The sequence below is a fragment of the Schistocerca nitens genome, chromosome 7 (assembly GCF_023898315.1).
Source record: "Schistocerca nitens isolate TAMUIC-IGC-003100 chromosome 7, iqSchNite1.1, whole genome shotgun sequence".
Taxonomy (NCBI): Eukaryota; Metazoa; Arthropoda; class Insecta; order Orthoptera; family Acrididae; genus Schistocerca; species Schistocerca nitens.
In genome coordinates this window covers 354,941,459-354,961,651 of record NC_064620.1, presented here as the reverse complement: position 1 = coordinate 354,961,651, position 20,193 = coordinate 354,941,459, and the positions used below count along the sequence as shown (strand labels likewise).

At 39.5% G+C, this 20,193-nt stretch overlaps 1 protein-coding gene across 1 annotated transcript in view; it reads right to left on the bottom strand.

The window, feature by feature from the left end:
• Positions 1 to 15,397: 15,397 nt before the first annotated feature.
• LOC126194914 (partitioning defective protein 6) overlaps positions 15,398 to 20,193 on the bottom strand; it is a 148,362-nt gene continuing 143,566 nt past the window's right edge. The window contains exon 6 of the mRNA XM_049933285.1: positions 15,398 to 18,587. The gene's annotated coding sequence lies outside the window, so the exon portion shown is untranslated. The remainder of the gene's footprint in view (positions 18,588 to 20,193) is intronic.

The window sequence follows — 20,193 nt, the reverse complement described above, 5'->3', positions numbered from 1 at the left end:
TGTTGTATTTCTTTTTATGTTCATGTTTGTGCAACACATTGAAATTATACACTGCAAGGCATTAAAATTGCAGTGCCATGAAGGCTGCAGACATCAAATTGGCATGCTTGTGTATGAAAGTGATTACCATTTCAGTGCTACCACATACAGCAGGTAGCAGTAATTCCATGTACACTATGTTTATAAGGAAAGATTGATTTATACCTAGTGTAAGAAGCAGAAGTGTGTACAGTGTGTATCAGAATTCAACAGCAACAGGATTGTAACCTAGTATTGCTGCCTGTGTTGATGTGGATCGTACAGCCATGTACCAAATGTACCCCGTTTGCAACAAGAGAAGTATCCATATAGACAATAGGATGGAGAGTGGTGTGCCCAACATTATCTCTGGACACAAAAGTAGCACCATGTCATCTTTTTAGACAAGTCCTGATGTTGCATAGAGCTACATGATGAATGTATCCATGTGGGAGACTCTGATGAGAATAAACCTTTGCAGATTGCATTCGTCACCACCATTTGGGCCCAGTGCCTGGTATGTTATGGGGTATCACTGGTTTCATTATAAGATCACCTTTGGCTCGCATAGCCAGTAACTTGGACTGCAGGCACTGGATTTGTGACATGTTAAGGCTGTGCTCTATCTTCAAGGACTTTGTGATGTTATCTTTCAACAAGGTAACATGTCGCCACTGCTGTCTTGATCTACTTTGATACAGAGGGTGTTCAGTGGTTTTTGTGATCATTATGTTATCCAGATCTTTCTCGCATTGAAAACATCTGGTCATGGTTTGTTGAGAGCTGGGCACACCATCATCCACCAACCACTACAGTTGGTGAAACCTAGCACAGAGTTGAAGCATAATGGTATTACATACGTGTATCTGCCATTCCAGCTCAGTTTGTGTAGTGCACAGCTGGGTAGGGCCATTTTTGCTGCCGGAGTTCATAGAACTGCTTGTTAAATTTTCCACCTTGTGTACGACTCCCCCCCCCCCCCAACAAAAAAGGGAAAAAAAAGTCTATGGATTAAATTGAGTATTATACCTACTTTACTTTACATGGCTATTAAATAAAGTTTTAGTTGCTATCCTTCCTGGTGTTGCAATATCAATCGCCAGCAGTGTATTTAACGTTTAATTCTGCATAACGTACATTAAAGCTTCAAAGGCTTAGCACTTAAATTTTCTCCATCATGTAACAGTGGAAGTTACAAAGAAAAGAATGCACATTGAACCAACTACATAACATCCCAAGAACTAAATCAAACAGTGGAAAGTCCAGGATGGAATAACAGCAATATGGCAGGGACTCACTGCTACTCTCTACTCAGAGGAGGCATTGAGCCACAGACAGTCACAATGAAAAAGATTGCCATTATATTTATGTAAGATTTTGGACAAAGTACTTCCTCTGAAGTAGAAAAGAAACAAACATGCACATGCATGCATATGCCCAAATTCACACAAGCACCAATCACACACGCTTAGCTGCTGTCTCCGGCGCAAGAGCCTACTTGCGTCTGATGTGAGCAACAATCTGCTAGGGTGAGTGGTGGAGGTAAGGAGGGGGTGTGGTTTGGAGGAAAATGCTGGCTGCCTGTGGGAGCATACAGGGACAGGGGAGGAACAGGACAGGGCTGTTGGGTGCAGTGTAGGAAGGCTGTGCTTGGGAAAGGTGGGGGGGGGGGGGTTGAGAGGTGTGAGGTCAGAAGTAGACAATATCAAAATACTAGATGCATTGGCAAGATGGAACGGGATGTATAGATGGAAGAAGATTTAGATTATGTGGTTACAGAAACGAAGGTTGTGCTGTAGGGACAGTTCCCGCCTGTGCAGTTCAGTAAAGCTGGTATTAGTAAGAATAATTCCAGAAAGCGCATGTGTGAAGCAGTCATTAAAGTGAAGTGCATCGTGTTGGGCAGCATATTCAGCACCTGGGTGGTCCAGCTGCCTCTTGGCCACAGTCTGATGATGGCCATTCCTGCAGACAGACAGCTTGTTAGTTGTCATGCCCACATAGAAATCAGCACAGTGGTTGCAACATAGTTGGTATATCACATGGCTGCTTTCACAGATGATTTATTCACAGATGATTTATGGGGTAGGAGATGCTCGTGACCAGACTGGAGAAGTGGTAGTGGGAAGATGTACGGGACACGTCTTGCATGTGGTTGGAGATGAAACTTCCTGGCAAATTAAAACTGTGTGCCGGACCAAGACTCGAACTAAGGTCTCGGTCCGGCACACAGTTTTAATCTGCCAGGAAGTTTCATATCCTCTGTAGAGTGAAAATTTTATTCTGGTTGAAGATGTTTCTAATCCACAGTGATTCAACTTTGTACTTAATGTTCCTATGTATCTATCCAGCTTGCTGCATCCCTCTGAAAGAACTGAGTTCGCAAAAGGGAGAAGTTTGATATGTTGTAATTCTTTATCCGTGACTTTCAATGTAAGGACTATGCATGCCTCTTGCGGTAGACTGGTCTGCTCACCCAAATTTTTTCAAGATGTTACATAAGTGATTTAGCCCATCAGACGACACACAATGTAACATCTAATAATGGATATTGTCAGGCCCAGGAATTGGGTATGACCAGAATGGAAGTGCTCGATTTAAGTGATGCCACTCATATTTGGACATAACTGCAGAGCTATCAGCATAAACCAGACAAACCTATATTTTGTGTGTTGTTTGTACCATGATGTATGTCGAAACATAAAATTTTTCTCCAGATCTCATTTTTATCTTTTCCCAAATAACATATAATAGCATTTAGTTATTTAGGTTTTTCAAACTTTCCCTCTTTTTTTTCCTTTGAGATTTTGCAGTTGTCATCCCATCACACAAGGGATTTCTTTTCATGCGGCATGTATGGTTTATATATAGAGATGAATGAATGTGCTGCATCTTCTATAAATGCAACAAACTAGTGTAGTCTTGTATGGTGTCCTCCATTACAGCCATTACTCTCATTTCTTTTCTCTCTCTCTTTTTCCATATATCTCATCCAGCTTGCCATTCATATGTATTCAATTTATAATTTGACTCAGTTCTGCCTTTGGATGTCATTGTTCACATGAAGATATTACAAGTGGATGGTTCGACCCAGTAGGGTCATGAACAACCTCTCATGTAAGATTCAGTGCAACACTGGGAGTGGCAAAACATTTGTCTACCATACTGTTCCTTTCTAGTGGCTGCTTTATTTTGGTCAGTGAGTTATCATCAGTTGTTATTAGGTTTTCATTGTCTATTACATCAGCTATTGTTTTACCTAGACCATCAGCACATACACTCCTGGAAATTGAAATAAGAACACCGTGAATTCATTGTCCCAGGAAGGGGAAACTTTATTGACACATTCCTGGGGTCAGATACATCACATGATCACACTGACAGAACCACAGGCACATAGACACAGGCAACAGAGCATGCACAATGTCGGCACTAGTACAGTGTATATCCACCTTTCGCAGCAATGCAGGCTGCTATTCTCCCATGGAGACGATCGTAGAGATGCTGGATGTAGTCCTGTGGAACAGCTTGCCATGCCATTTCCACGTGGCGCCTCAGTTGGACCAGCGTTCGTGCTGGACGTGCAGACCGCGTGAGACGACGCTTCATCCAGTCCCAAACATGCTCAATGGGGGACAGATCCGGAGATCTTGCTGGCCAGGGTAGTTGACTTACACCTTCTAGAGCACGTTGGGTGGCACGGGATACATGCGGACGTGCATTGTCCTGTTGGAACAGCAAGTTCCCTTGCCGGTCTAGGAATGGTAGAACGATGGGTTCGATGACGGTTTGGATGTACCGTGCACTATTCAGTGTCCCCTCGACGATCACCAGTGGTGTACGGCCAGTGTAGGAGATCGCTCCCCACACCATGATGCCGGGTGTTGGCCCTGTGTGCCTCGGTCGTATGCAGTCCTGATTGTGGCGCTCACCTGCACGGCGCCAAACACGCATACGACCATCATTGGCACCAAGGCAGAAGCGACTCTCATCGCTGAAGACGACACGTCTCCATTCGTCCCTCCATTCACGCCTGTCACGACACCACTGGAGGCGGGCTGCACGATGTTGGGGCGTGAGCGGAAGACGGCCTAACGGTGTGCGGGACCGTAGCCCAGCTTCATGGAGACGGTTGCGAATGGTCCTCGCCGATACCCCAGGAGCAACAGTGTCCCTAATTTGCTGGGAAGTGGCGGTGCGGTCCCCTACGGCACTGCGTAGGATCCTACGGTCTTGGCGTGCGTCGCTGCGGTCCGGTCCCAGGTCGACGGGCACATGCACCTTCCGCCGACCACTGGCGACAACATCGATGTACTGTGGAGACCTCACGCCCCACGTGTTGAGCAATTCGGCGGTACGTCCACCCGGCCTCCCGCATGCCCACTATACGCCCTCGCTCAAAGTCCGTCAACTGCACATACGGTTCACGTCCACGCTGTCGCGGCATGCTACCAGTGTTAAAGACTGCGATGGAGCTCCGTATGCCACGGCAAACTGGCTGACACTGACGGCGGCGGTGCACAAATGCTGCGCAGTTAGCGCCATTCGACGGCCAACACCGCGGTTCCTGGTGTGTCCGTTGTGCCGTGCGTGTGATCATTGCTTGTACAGCCCTCTCGCAGTGTCCGGAGCAAGTATGGTGGGTCTGACACACCGGTGTCAATGTGTTCTTTTTTCCATTTCCAGGAGTGTAGATTATTCCAGCTTGGATGCTGAGCATTTAAGTCCCCAATAATTAATTTTGGATGGTAAACTGCTTGCAGAGCACCCATGGTCTAGGGTAGCATCTTTAATTAATAATCAAAATGTCCTCAGACCCTGGTTCGAACTCCATTACCACTTAAATTTTTAATAAAAATCATTAGCAAAGACATTCAAAGACTTTCAGCATAAAATGTCACACTTATTCAGCCAACAGCCTTGTCAAAGAGGGTAGAGAAGCAGACAGAGGTTCAGGCTCTCTCCTTGCCCCCGAAGGTAGAAGAATCGACAAAAACCAACAGAATGAGGATACAGAAGGCAATGGAAACCACTGCATTAAAGCTACAATGTTTCTCCACAGGTCATGGGGCCTGTAACTGATACAATTCCATGCTGATCTCTCCATTGGCAAAAGATCCCAGACTATTCCCCCATTTGGATCTCTGGGATGGGACTGCCAAGGGGGAGGTGACCATGAGAAAAAGATTAATTAACCAGTGGAAAGATAACATCCTGTGAGCTGGGGCATTGAGTGTCAGAAGTTTGTAGCTAGAAAATCTGAAAAGGGAAATTCTAAGGCTTAATCTAGATATAGAAGGGGTCAGTCAAGTGAAAAGGAAAGGAGACAAGGATTTCTGGTCAGATGAGTATAGGGTAATGTCATCATCAGCAGCAGGAAATGGTATAACAGGAGTAGGATTCATTATGAATAGGAAGATAAGGCAGAAAGTGAGTAACTGTGAACAGTTTGGTGATAGGGTTTCTCTCATCAGAATCAACAGTAAACCAACACTGACAACAATAGTTCAGATTTTATTTTTATATATATAGCACAAGCCGAAGCTGAAGAAATAGAGAAAGTATACAAGGATATTGAATGGATAATTCAGTATGTAAAGGGAGATAAAAATATAATAATCATGGGGAAATGGAATGCGGTTGTAGGGAAGAATAGAAGAAAGGGCTTGATACTAGGAATGAGAGAGGAGAAAGACTAATTGAGTTCAGCAATAAATTTATGCTAGTAATAGTGAAAAAGGCCGGCAGATATGGGAAGATTTCATTTAGATTACATTATGGTCAGGTAGGGATTGGTAGCTGAGTGGTCAGTGCGATAGACTGTCAATCCTAAGGGCCCGGGTTCGATTCCCGCCTGGGTCGGAAATTTTCTCCGCTCAGGGACTGGGTGTTGTGTTGTCCTAATCATCATCATTTCATCCCCATCGACGCGCAGGTCGCCGAAGTGGCGTCAAATCGAAATACCTGCACCAGGCAAACGGTCTACCCGATGGGAGGCCCTACTCACACGACATTTCCATTTCTGAAATCAGATACTGGATTGGAAGAGGTACCCAGCAGCAGATATATACTCAGATCACAATTTAATAGTGATGAAGAGTAGACTGAAGTTTAAGAGATTAGTCAGAAAGAATCAGTATGCAAAGAAGTGGGGTACGGAAGTACTAAGGAATGAAGGGGTATGCGTGGAGTTCTCTGAGGCTATAGACACTGCAATAAAGAATAACTCAACAAGCAGTTCAGTTGAAAAGGAAATGATACCTTTAAAATGGGCAATAACAGAAATTGAGAAGAAAAACATAGGTACAAAGAAGGTAACTTCGAAGAAACCATGAGTAACAGAAGAAATACTTCAGCTGATCAACGAAAGAAGGAAGTCAGAAAGATTGACTCAGCATATAGAAAAGACAAAACAACCTTTGGTGAAATTAAAAGCAAGGGCAGTAACATTATGAGTGCATTGGAAATTCCACTGCTAAATTCAGAGGAGAGAGTGGATTGGTGAAAAGAGTACATCGAAGGCCTCTGCAATGGGGAAGAAATGTGCAACAACATGATAGATGAAGAAACAGGGATCAACATAGAAGAGATAGGGGATCCAGTATTAGAAGGAGCATTTAAAAGAGCTTCGAAAGACTTAAGATTGAATAAGGCAAAAGGAATAGATAACATTCCATCAGAATTGCTAAAATCACTGGGGGAAGTGGCATCAAAATGATTATTCATGTTGGTGGGTATTATGTACAAGACTGGTGATGTACCATGCGACTTAAGGAAAATCATCTTCCACACAGTTCCGAAGATAGCAAGAGCTGACAAATGTGAGAATTATTGTAGAATCAGCTTAACAGATCACACAGCCAAGTTGCTGACAAGAATAATATACACAAGAATGGAAAATGAAACTGAGGGTCCAGTAAATGACAATCAGTTCGGTTTTAGGAAAGGTGAAGGCACCAGAGAGAGAATTCTGATCTTGAGGTTGATAATGGAAGCAAGACAAAGAACAATTAAGACACATTCATAGGATTTGTTGACCTGGAAAAAGCATTCAATAATGCTGAATCACATTAGAAATTCTGAGAAATGTACGGGTAAGCTATAGGGAAAGACAGGTAATACACAATATGTACAACTACCAAGAGGGAGCAATAAGAGTGAGAACCAAGAACAAAGTGCACAGGTTACAAATGGTTTAAGACAGGAATGCAGTCTTTCGGCCTTACTATTCAATCTATACATCAAAGAAGCAGTGACGGAAATAAAAGAAACATTCTAGTGCAGGAATAAAATTCTGAGTGAAAGGATATCAGTGACAAGATTCACTGATGATATTGCTATCGTCAGTGAAACTAAAGAAGAATTACAGAATCTGTTGAATGGAATGAACAGTCTAATGGGTACAGAATATGGATTGAGAGTAAATCGAAGAAATATGAAAGTAATGAGAAGTACCATAAACGAGAGCAATGAGGAACTTATCATCGTCGGATTTGGTGATCACAGAGTAGGCAAAGTTAAGGAAGTCTGCTATGTAGGCAGCAAATAACCCTTGTTGGGCGGAGCGAGGAAGATAAAAAGCAGACTAAAATTGACAAAAAGGGATTCCAGGCCAAGAAAAGTCTGCTAGTATCAAATGTAGGTTTTGATTTGAGGAATGAACTTCTGAAAATGTATGTTTGGAGCCCAGCATTGTATGATAGTGAAACATGGACTGTGGGAAAATGGGAACAGAAAGAACTGAAGCATTTGAGATGCAGTGCTACAAAAGAATATTGAAAATAAGATGGACTGATAAGGTAAGCAATGAGGAGGATCTCCGCAGAATCGGCAAGGAAAGGAATATTTGGAATACACTGACAAGAAGAAGGGACAGAATGACAGGACATCTGTTAAGACAACAGGGAATAACTTCCATGGTACTAAAGGGAGCCGTAGATGGTGAAAATCTTAGGGGAAAACAGAGACTGGAATACATCTAACAAATGACGTGAGGACACAGGTTGCGACTGCTATGCTCAGATGAAAAGGCTGGCACAGGTCAGAAATTCATTTTGGGCTGTGGCAAACCAGTCAGAAGACTGATGACTTAAAAAAAATTTTCTCCTGCGACTGACCTAACCCCATGCTTTCACACTTCATCTGTGGGAGCCCTGTATACAAAAGTGGTTCTCGGGGGTATTGTGGTACTCACTGCTTCTTCCGGCTGAGGTCAATTTGTGTGTGCTGTAAGTCATGCTTAACGAGTATTTTGGTGCCTCCATATCCATTAAACCCATCCCAATATGCAGTAATCAGGATCGTTGAAATATGTTCCTGGCTGCAGCCAGGCTTCAGTAATTGCATAGACTGTCAGATACATAGCTACACGGCATTCCCTCAACAATGCACAGAGACTGTTTTTGTTGTTTACAAAGCGAGCATTCCAAAACATTATTCCATTAAGCACACTCACCATGTAGACTGATAATGGTGTAACACATTCTAGCTTTGGCTAAGGAGGAATGGCCAATCCTGTAGTATACTGCACAAGTTGAAATAGATAGAAGTACTGGTCTTGCTTAAGCCAATTATTACTAAAAAATCTTGAACTTGACATGATTTTATTGTTTTCTCTAGTGGAATTGGAATTTCACAGTGCACAGTTGTTGTCTGCATGTCCATGGTGCCTAAGTTATTTATTGCCGTATTTAAATTCTCAGTTCAACAAAATAAATTTCATCATTTGTTTTCTTTTAGCTGTAACATTTTCAGTAATGATGTCAAGAAATACATTTACCGGTACCACCTTAGCTTCCGTTTTTTTTATTAGCCTGTGGTATTGTGGCAGATTCAGATTTTGCACAGTTAATAGAGCCAAATATCTGGGATGGACCATGATGGTGGTCAGCTACACAGAGGCACAGCCTGTCCAAGTCTATCACCAGCAGGTGTGTTACACTACATATTCATGGTGGCAAATGAGGAAGCATTTTTGTAGGCTGGTTGAAATGGGCAACAGTGGTCATGTTACTGAAGTTCTGATGTGCAGGGTCCACTACAGTGTGGGCACAGTAATGGGAGGTCGGAGGGGGGGGGGGGCAATGACTGCAAATAATCTATTAACACAAAGGCTTCCTGTAATGACATGTCATTAAATGCCATAACTTAGTTAACATGTTTTTGATTAATGTACACTGGGCAAGTGTGGTGTGTTGGTGAATGACACTATGTGCAATATGTACATTTTAGTAGACCTGTCTATGCCAGAATTACACTCACATGGGCACCAGAGTGTTGGCACAACTTCGGCTGACTTCGGTACTGGTTTTTTGTGCAACAATAGGGAAGGCACTGGAAGAATCACGGGACCTGTGTATGGCTCTACTGTGAATCTCACATCATAACTCAAGACAAAAGCAAAGCATTATTTTGCCTAAATGTTATGCCTAAATATTAGTACTCATACAGATGCCTTCCATCACCAACATTTTCAGCAGCGTTTCCGTAAAACTCTCTCACTCTAGTTACTGAAACTGAACGTTCTGTTAAAGCCATTTTTGCTCTTCTGTCAGACTGGCATCTACATTGCAAATGATACCTTTGCCCACCATCATTAAATTTTAAATATGCACCTCCACACCCTTCATTTCAAATAATTTTAATCAATGACTTGGCAAGTTATTCAGTTGCAGTCTCTTTGACATTGCCATGACCAGATCCAGAGATGTTAATAAAGTTTCTGCTTACAGTCTGCATTTTTTGCCACAGACCCACATCTTGCTCTTGCTTTTGACAAAATTAATGGTCTCACATGTGCTCATGTTAACGCATGGCTGTACTAGCACATCCACTTACCAAGTCTGCAGTTATTGTGGAAGGATAACCAAAAGTCTGTACTGACTCACAATGTTCCACATTAACAGGGTAAACATATAGGTCCTCGTATGTTGAACATGCCATTGTTGTTTTGTAGGGGTAGTGTTTGTTTTTGGGCCTGATCTGGTACCAGCTTAGGAAAGTCAGCATCCATTTGTTTCGCTTCTTTAGTAATACCGTCACTGATAACTTTCAGATTCGAATGTTCAGCAGCACCTACTCTGTTGTTCATTTCGGTAATAGAACTTGATCCCAATAGCACTGACACCAGTGATTTATTCACACCTAGTGATCAATAGCATTTTGTTTTAAGTACTTTAATTTGAACCAATTCAGCACAACATACACTTCTATCTACACACTTTCAGCAACTAGACAGGTGTCTGGTGGAGGTAACTACTGGTGTGAGTGCACTCCAACTGCTACAGTGTGTGAAAGCAAACGTAGAAGATTAGCTGATCAACCACTGGTCAGATATTTACCTGTAGAACAGTTCATGATGGAGAGACCCTCCATGGTATACAGTCTCTATAAAGAAGCTTATTAAGGAACAACAACTATTGCACAATAAAAGCTATATAAGAATAAAAATGTAGGAGAAACTACCCGGCCAAATAGTTATGGTGAAACTGCTCTGGCATTTAATATTTTCTTATACATTTTTATTCACATACAGGGGACTTGAAGAGGCCACCTGACAAAAACTAGCTGTCAGTAAACACATAGAGAGTGGGCAAAATAAAACTGGCGCAGACAATATTTCATGCATCTTAAGATACACAATCCATCTTTCATAATCTGCCTGAGGAGGAGGTTGATATAAGTTTTCTTGTCTATTTTAAGATGTGTGAAATGTAAGGATTGTTTGATAAGATCGGTAAAAAACAGGAAAAAAAGTTTGTTTCATCTTACCTTACTCCTCAACAGTCTTCTTTGAAGGGTTCCTACTTGGTCCAGCAATCCTTCAGCTTTTTCATCTCATCAGAAAAATAGGTTCTGTCCAATTCTGAAAAATACTTGTTGGCTGCTATTATCACTTTGTTTTTGGTGAGAATTTCTTACCAGCAAACGAAAGTTTTGCTTTAGGGACAACAAAAAGGGCATTCTGATTTAAATCTGGTGAACAGGGTGGATGAGGAACCAATTCAAAGCCCATTTTTGACATTGTTATCATTGATGTGTGTCATGGTGCATTATCTTGGTGAATGAGCAATTTTTTTTTACATCCCACCCCAGTCAACACAAGTTTAAAATGATCCAGCAGTAAAGCATAATAGGGTGCAGTTATAGTTCTGCCATTTTCCAGGTAATCTATGAGGATTATTCCTTGGGAATCCTGAACAACAGTGGCCATGCCATTACAAGCTGACAGAATGGTTCTTACCTTCTTCAGTGCACCAGCCTTTATCCATTGTTTTGGCTGCTGTTTTGACTCAGGATCCAGATTTTACCAACAGTCACAAATCAGCACCAAAAGTTTTGGGTATTGTGACAAAACATCATCAAGACATTGTGCTTGAATGTTGTTCCGGATGAGCTTTTGGTTAAGTAAGTATAAGCAATCATGGCACCCACCTTGCACATGGCTTCTTCACAGCCAATTCTCCATGCAGGACATTATACTCACTCGTTTGATATGTCTACAGTCTGAGCAAGGTCACACATTTTTATATGGTGCTCTCACATTGCCATATTGTGGATATTGTCAGCGATTTCATAATTGGTGACCTCAGTTGGATGGCCAGAGCATGCTTTGTCTTCGATGCTTGTCCGACCAGGTTTAAATTCATTAATTCAAAATTAAATGGTCTTCAGTGAGGGTATAGAGTCCATGTGATCTCATCCAATTCTGTTTTGATCTGTGCTGCAGTCCGACCCTTCAAATGGAAATATTTAATAGCAGCATAAAACACTGTTTTCTCCAAATCAATTGCAGCCGAGACACTGACCAACTCAAATGACTGTCAAATATGACCTACATGTTGAACACAGCTGAAATTCTTTATACAACACTTGGAATAATCAAACTTGTTGCATTCTTTCATAGAAATTTACCAGATTTATCATACAACCCGCTTACTTTGCGGCCAGTTCTCTTTTATCCATCCTGTATATATTACGGCAGTTTTTGGGATTTCAATTACACTAGTTTTTAAATATAGTGATGCTGTTTGTCACTGTTTATGGCAAAAATGATATACATGTGTATTCTTAAATAAATTTTCAGAACTAACATTTCTGACTGACTCCCCTGTTTGTTTGTTACTAACTTTGCATCTTACAAGTCTATGATTATTTGCAACTGATCTGTAACTTGCTATTTATGCTGAAATGTAATTAAAACTTCCTATTATGTTTCAGTTCATGAAGCAATAGGTTTTTTCCAGTAGATAAGTTATATAAGTGTCTATTTAACAACATACTCCCCTTGTGTATGACTTCCTTGATTGGTTTATTCTATTCACCTTTGGGAATTACTGATATATTAAACTTAAGTATCTACAGAACTCTCATCTACATCTACACTCTGCAAACCAATGAAGTGCATGGCAGAGAGAATGTCTCATTGCAAGAGCACCTGTATAGTAGTCTGTAAGGGAGGGGGGAGTATGGAGTATTTTTAATATTTGGAAGACAAATGGTGACTTGCAAGTAGCCATTAAAAAGTTACAGTTCAAATTGTGTTAAAAACCTGTGTAATTCCTACTTTTAAATAATTTTCTTGAAAGGAAAACACCCAACTGCACTTTATTTTTCCTTTTTCCTATGCCTCCTTGTATCAGATATTGGCTTTCTTCTTGTTCCATTCACCTATGGAGCACAGGAAGAATTACTGTTTAAATGCCTCTGTGATTCTGTAATTAGTCTCATCTTGTCTCCACAATTTCTATGAGAACAATACATAGAGGGTTGTAGTATATTCATCATGCCATCATTTAAAGCCCGTTCTTGAACTTTTGCACATAGGCTTTCTCGGGATAGTTTACATCTATGTACCAGAGTCTGCCTGAGCAGTATTCTAGAATGGGTTGCACTAGTTATTTGTAAGGAATCTCATTTGCAGACTGATTGCATTTTCTCTGTATTCTACTGATAAACTAAATTCTAGCACTTGCTTTACCCCAACTGAACCTATGTGATCATTCCTTTTCACATTCCTACAAAGTGTTACATTGAGGTATTTGTATGAGTTGGCCAATTCAGACAGTGCCTTGTGAAATGCTTGTGAGATTTGACCAAATAAAAATAAAATAAAAGCAACCAAATTACATTCTGCACCATTGATTCTCACAGGATCTCCTGGAGTCTGGGGTAGACTATTAACTAATTTCAGACTTATTTCTAGTTTTTGTGGTGGCAGTTTTGGCTTTGGTTTGTAAGCTTGGTGGATGTCAGCTTTTATAGAGCACTGCTTAAATAAGACTACCCCATGTTTATTTTGTCACTAAGTTTTATAGCCCTTAATGTGCTACAGAAAGGTTCTGTAGTTCAGCTACACAATATTGTGTGAAACCAGGAAGTTGAGGACCATTTTTGGTTCAGTCCTTAGCTTTTACAACTTGGCTGAACTGAGCCATATTAATAACATGAAAAGATTTACTTTGGATATAGTAATGAAATATGCTTACCTTTAAGGCACGACAGTAACCTACCATCAAGAAATATTGACTGGAATACTATTTCTTGGGGCCAACATGTTTGCACATTGAACTAATCAGCTATATATAAAAATGGCAAATATGGAATCTTGCCTCTTCTTAAATAAATTTCTGCAGATTCCTCCCATGTCGATGCTGCTGGAGTTCTTATTGATTTCACCAGGCGAGTTGTAAATCACCCAAATTTCTCGTCAAAACTTCTGAATTAAGTTACATTCCAATGCAGTCAAATAAACTGGAGATTATTGAGACATTAATACAACTCTAAGTCTTGACTGCTTGGTTCCAAGCTGTAACTACACAGTAACTTATGGTATGAAACTAGTGCATTTTTTCAGTTATTTGACCTATTGGTTCCCAATAATTCATTGTTTCTGCTTGGTGGAATTCTCTCTGAAACTGTTCATTTAAAAATACTTTAAGTATATGATTATTAGTATCACTGAATTTCAAGTCATACCACATGAAGCAAGGACTCTTTGCTCCTTGACCTACAACATGCTGCTTTGTCTCTTCCTATGAAGTGAAACAAATAACACTCTGATAATTAAATCCAAATTTTCTTTTCTTTTTTTCCCTTTAGTAAGATTTAATCATTTATCTCTTCACGTCATTAGATTATACAGTTTATCATCTTAGCTTAGCCATATTATGCAAATGCCAGACTTCATGTGAATATTACGAAGAGTGAGAAGGCAGCTAGTATTTCCATACTTACCCAAAGAATGTATGGATTAAAGCATAATGTTTAACTATCTGATACCATAATTTATATGTAAAAACAAAGATGATGTGACTTACCGAACGAAAGCGCTGGCAGGTCGATAGACACACAAACAAACACAAACACACACACAAAATTCAAGCTTTCGCAACAAACTGTTGCCTCATCAGGAAAGAGGGGAAGGAGAGGGAAAGACGAAAGGATGTGGGTTTTAAGGGAGAGGGTAAGGAGTCATTCCAATCCCGGGAGCGGAATGACTCGTTACCCTCTCCCTTAAAACCCACATCCTTTCGTCTTTCCCTCTCCTTCCCCTCTTTCCTGATGAGGCAACAGTTTGTTGCGAAAGCTTGAATTTTGTGTGTGTGTTTGTGTTTGTTTGTGTGTCTATCGACCTGCCAGCGCTTTCGTTCGGTAAGTCACATCATCTTTGTTTTTACATATATTTTTCCCACGTGGAATGTTTCCCTCTATTATATTGATACCATAATTTCCTACTCTGTGGACTAAGCAAATGCAGTAGTAGGGAAGACAAGGAATGAGGGTTGTCTAAATGAACTACTAGAAATGTGATTACAGAAAACTGTTCCTTATACCAATTATCAACAGTGTTGTTGCAAAATAGGTAGAACTGTCTTGCATACATCCAACATGTAATTCTCATTTAGTGCCAGTCTATTTCATCCTGTGAAAATCGTGTCTACACAAGCAATATTTTCTACACAGAGATATTGACGATGAAGCTGGTTTTTCTGGTTCAAAAAGTGTGTAACAAATTGTGCTCAATGTCCATAACCAGTATGACCTCATATTTATTTTCCGCTCAGTGTGTACATAAAAGTATGCCCATCCTAATTCACATATGCATTTTGAACTTCAAAACTACAATTCCAACTCCAAAATTAATGTCTCTCAATATGGAAAGTAAAATAGCATCTATAATTGATTCATTAAATAAATAAACATATCCATAGAGTACAGAAATTCATGTAAATTTTATTGACAAGTAAAAATGTACATTTCTGTATCTTCATTTTGATTTGGAATAGCAAAGGCATATACATTGTAAATAGACACATTCAACAGTTCATAGATGAACTTATAAATTTTACACTTTTTTAATGTTGGTTGGTTGCTTCTTTACACACACACACACACACACACACACACACACACATACAAGAACATCAGTACACAAATGCCAGCTGCCTTTTAAATGTTATATTCCAAAATAATAAAAACATTACATTCACCACAGTTATTGACTACTTTTGGAATGTCACAAAAATACTTAAGTACATCTGTATCGTTTGTTGTGAAGGAACAACTCTGCAAAACAAACAATTAATCTGAAGCTCTCAGATAAATGTTGCTGAATCACTGAGGTGACAGCATTTTCAATGAACAACACATGCAAACATAAGTAAGAATTACTTTACCATCAAATTTGGATTGCTTCAGATTGACAGTGCTAAAACATTGCCTTTTCCTTTCTGCACTAAAAAGAAAGAAATAGTTCCCCAAACTGCATGTTTCTCCATTAACAGCCACTGTTATCACACTGGTCACACTTTTATTCTGCAAGCTGGCAGAGTAGGTCTTCAACATGCTAACAAACGCTACTCAGTATTCTGTCAGCAATTTATTTTGTATGGTGCATCAGTTCATCGCAACTGTACTTAAATATAGTCTATAACTTTGATAGGAGACAACAGTTTGATGAGACTGATTATTTCAAACAAATTAGTAATAAAACAAATGTTTCAGATGAAGCTTCTCTACTGATGGTCATAGTTCATTGATACATTTTAAGAAAATTTTGCTAGAAGATTTAAGGCAATGGGTAACAGTGACAGTCAGTACAATGACTGACAACAGAGAAGCTACCACCTGCTTTTATTTTATTTAATGGATCTGCACCTGTCTCATATAAATGTGTAATATTATTAAATGTATTTAACTGCCACAGTGTGTCAGATGGTTAGACAAACACCAGGCTGCTTTTCATCCCTTACAGTTTCCTTAATACTGCAATAAAAATGCCTACAACACAAGATAATACCTGCAATTCTTTCAAGCCTGAATCTGTATACATAATAACTTAACACATTATGTAATTATTTTTGAGATAGCAACAAATTCTCCTGAAATTATGGATGCAAAGACTGCCATTTTCTGTAAACACAGTAAATATTGTTGCTGTAAAACAAGATGTGATAATGTCTTCAAACACACACAGAATATCTATAAGAACCAGTGATATAAACCATTGCTGTTTTAGCTGCTGTACAAATGAAAATGTGTGACTTACCAGAGATAACATTGGAATGGCACATGTACAATCTTCGTGCCCTTAGTGAACCTTATATGTGCAGCCAAATACAACCACAGAACAGTGTCAAGTACCTCCAATACTACATCAACTCACATTACAGATGAGGCAGTTTCTTTAAGACTGCTGGAACACACAGTATTGCAGCTCCTAGCAGGACTAGATGTGATGTAAAAACACCATTTAAAAGGCAAAGATCAAAATGTCTGTACAAACAATCAGAATTGAGGAAGACAACATCATACTTCTAAAAATTCTGCCGCAGCATCCTCCAGGCTTATTTCAAAGGTACAATGTTTCACAACAAAGAAGAAAGGCAGGGAAACTTACTACACAGCATTTGCTTTTCCATTTATTCTGTATTGTTCCAGTAAATTTAATCTTTAAATGCACACTACAGGTCCATTGTTGTTTGAGCTTAGGGAACAGCAGTTGTTCAGATGTATATTCACTATTATCACACAATACACATTTATCTAAAGCATCAGAATATTTCATGATGATAGTACAGTAAAGCCAAATATAAGTAGTGCCACCTTTAAGTCTGCATGTACTACATACACTATTTAAAATCGATGGGACGGATGACTATTGGTAATTCTGGATGGATACAGATCAGTCAGTGTGCATTCTGCACTGTAGGCCTCTAGTAAGGCAGTAACCCGCAGTGGGTTGATGTACTAACTTGTGATTCAATTTGCAAGTACAAGAACAACGAATTTCTTAATGGTTAGTTCAGATTTGCTTTGCCAGTTTAATAATTTATATCATTGTAGCAAATAATACTAACTGTTTGCTGAAGACGAAGTGGTTTCAATAACATTACATTCTAAAGCCAATATTAACCTCTATATTTGTATATTTCAGTAATTTGGTTAGAATAAAACCTCTTTAGATTAAAAAATAACAGTTCTTACTGAACTTTGCACAAGAAATCAACAATTAATGCACACACACTGAAACAAACTGCTGTACTTACAATGAGTGAACTGTTAAGTTCATAAATAACATCATCTGTTTAAATTTATCATATTTAAAGACACTACATATTGCAACAATAATACTCTGAAATATTAACATACTGCTTGCAATAGACTACTACATACAAAAATATTATAGATATACTTTAGAAATGTTTCATTTTTTAACAAGTAAATGATCTTCTATGAGAAAATAACATCTTACACACACAAGTTCATTAAAAGTCTTTTTATAAAATCTATTTTAATTTCATAGGATGGAATTATTCAATAGGCGCACCAGTCAGGTGCCTGGAAGGATAATATTGACACTAAATACCTTTTCAAAAAGACTATCATGTCAGATAATCTCAGCATTTATCGATTTAGAAATGCCAGCATCAAAAATGAATCCATCTCTCTGATTTGCCCTAATCAGTCAATCAGAGGCTGCCAGCAATATTTCAAACTTTTTATGTTTCTTTCTTAAGCAACAGGAAATTGCCAAAGAAATATTTTATGAACCATTTATATCTTCCTAGGTATGATGGAGGTCAGGGATTTAAAAAAAGAAAAAAAAATCACTAGCTTACTACAACCAGGAAGATGCTGAGTGTTGTGGTGGTGTTATTGTTGCTGAGATGTTCCAACTTCACAGAAGGGAACAGGACACAAATGAAGTATTTAGAAACAATACCTGCAGGATATTTGATAGTGACTGCCAGTCATGTACATAACCATCACGAGTACTTACTTTTGTTTTACTTAATAAAGTTACACAAAAATAAAATACACAATAGATATCTAAAAATACTAGATAAAACGGAATGCAAGGCGATAAATAAAGGACAGCAGTAAAAAAGTTGTGCCCAAAGCCATATTTGGCTGTGGGTCAGCTATGTACACGCTGAGAGCAAACCTTGTTTCTGGTATGCTTGTAAAGGCTGGTGACATGTTCATTTCAATTCACTTCGAGCACTTATACATTGCACAGCCATCAGAAGCAGTCAGTCACCTGCAGTCACCTTTCTGGCAATCACCTACAAAGATAAAAATACAAGTGCTGTACACTAACAAATATTATGTAGATTATTATTACTATTATTATTATTATTGCAATTGTGTGTGCGCTCGCACATGTGTGCACGCGCGTGCACGTGTGAGTGCGAGTGCGAGTGTGCGTGTGCGTGTGAGTGCGAGTGCGAGTGCGCGCGCGCATGCAAGACATTAGGTTTTTATTTTAACTAACATGGTAGTGAGGTAACAGCAATCTGTTCTTTATGTTCAATTAGAAAAAAACAGTCAAGATCGCAGAATCATTTATTAAAATGTCATGCTTCAGGACATTTAAACAGGCATATTCAGATTATGAGTATCATTTGGCTGGAGCGGGCAGCTTTGTAAACAGCTGTGTGGGGTTCCAACAGTAACGGTAACAGTTATGACCACAAACAGCTGTTCACCACGCAGCCAGCTCCAGCCAAGTGGTGCTCATAATCTAAAGACGGCCGTTTAAACGTGCAAAAATCAGTCATTTTAATAAATGATTCTGTGATCCTTTATGTTTTTTCTAATTGAAAATTACGTTAATAGTATACTGTCTCAGTGATCACTGGCAAAGCAGCAATCAAAATGAAAGAAGACATAACTGTTGGTGGGGTTACAATGAGTGCACTGCAGACTTTCATACAACACACCATTAGGTACAATAATGATTCAAGTGTCTACAATATTTGATGATAGCTGATGCTTGTTAATGACAAGTCAAAGCAAGTATTCCTTGTGACTGTGGCAGGTCTTAAATGAGCCTCACACACCACTGTGTTTCTCAGTATTAGAATGACACAAATGCAACACTGACTTTGGTATAGGGAAAATATGCACTCCTGGAGTGTAACTAAATGAGGAACTATACCTTTAAGAAAACAGACTTTGCCTATTGTGCGGGTGGTTTTTGATAGTCTATAATCAAGTACAAAATATATTATTGTAAAAAGTACCCTAAAAACTTGATATTCACATTTGGTTTAGAAGAAGCCAGTAGAAATGTTGAAAAATTACACTAGAAGTCCAATTTTTAAACCCATACTGACTTTGGCTCTATTGAACACAGCAATGATCAGCACCAATTTTCAAAAAGCAGCAAATATTTTTGTATGATTCTAAATTTTCTTGCCCGAAAAGATGACATCATGCCACTCCTATGTACAGTGTTGCCACTGGGTGCAGCTCTGTCTGTGCACATCAAGGGAAACCCCAATGTGGCCACTGCGCTGACAGTCTATGGTGCTCCAGACATCACACTATGTCAATACTTATCTTGCTGCAAACCAGCTCTCATCCTGGCTCAAGGTATGTGATGTGGCTGTATATTGTGCACAGCTGAAAGAACAAATAATCGCCTGGACAAACAGCACAGACCCACTGTGATCTGTGTGACATTGAGTATGGCCCTTCTGAACCCACCAATATCATATCTGCATTTAGGTATGGGTCATGAAACAAGTGGCAATATTATTAAACAATAGACCACAGTTCTGATAGTCCGAGATCCTGCCACTGACATTTATCCGTCCTCTTTTGAAGTACTGCAGCGTAATGTGGGATTCTTACCAGATAGGGTTAATGGAGTACACCGAGAAAGCT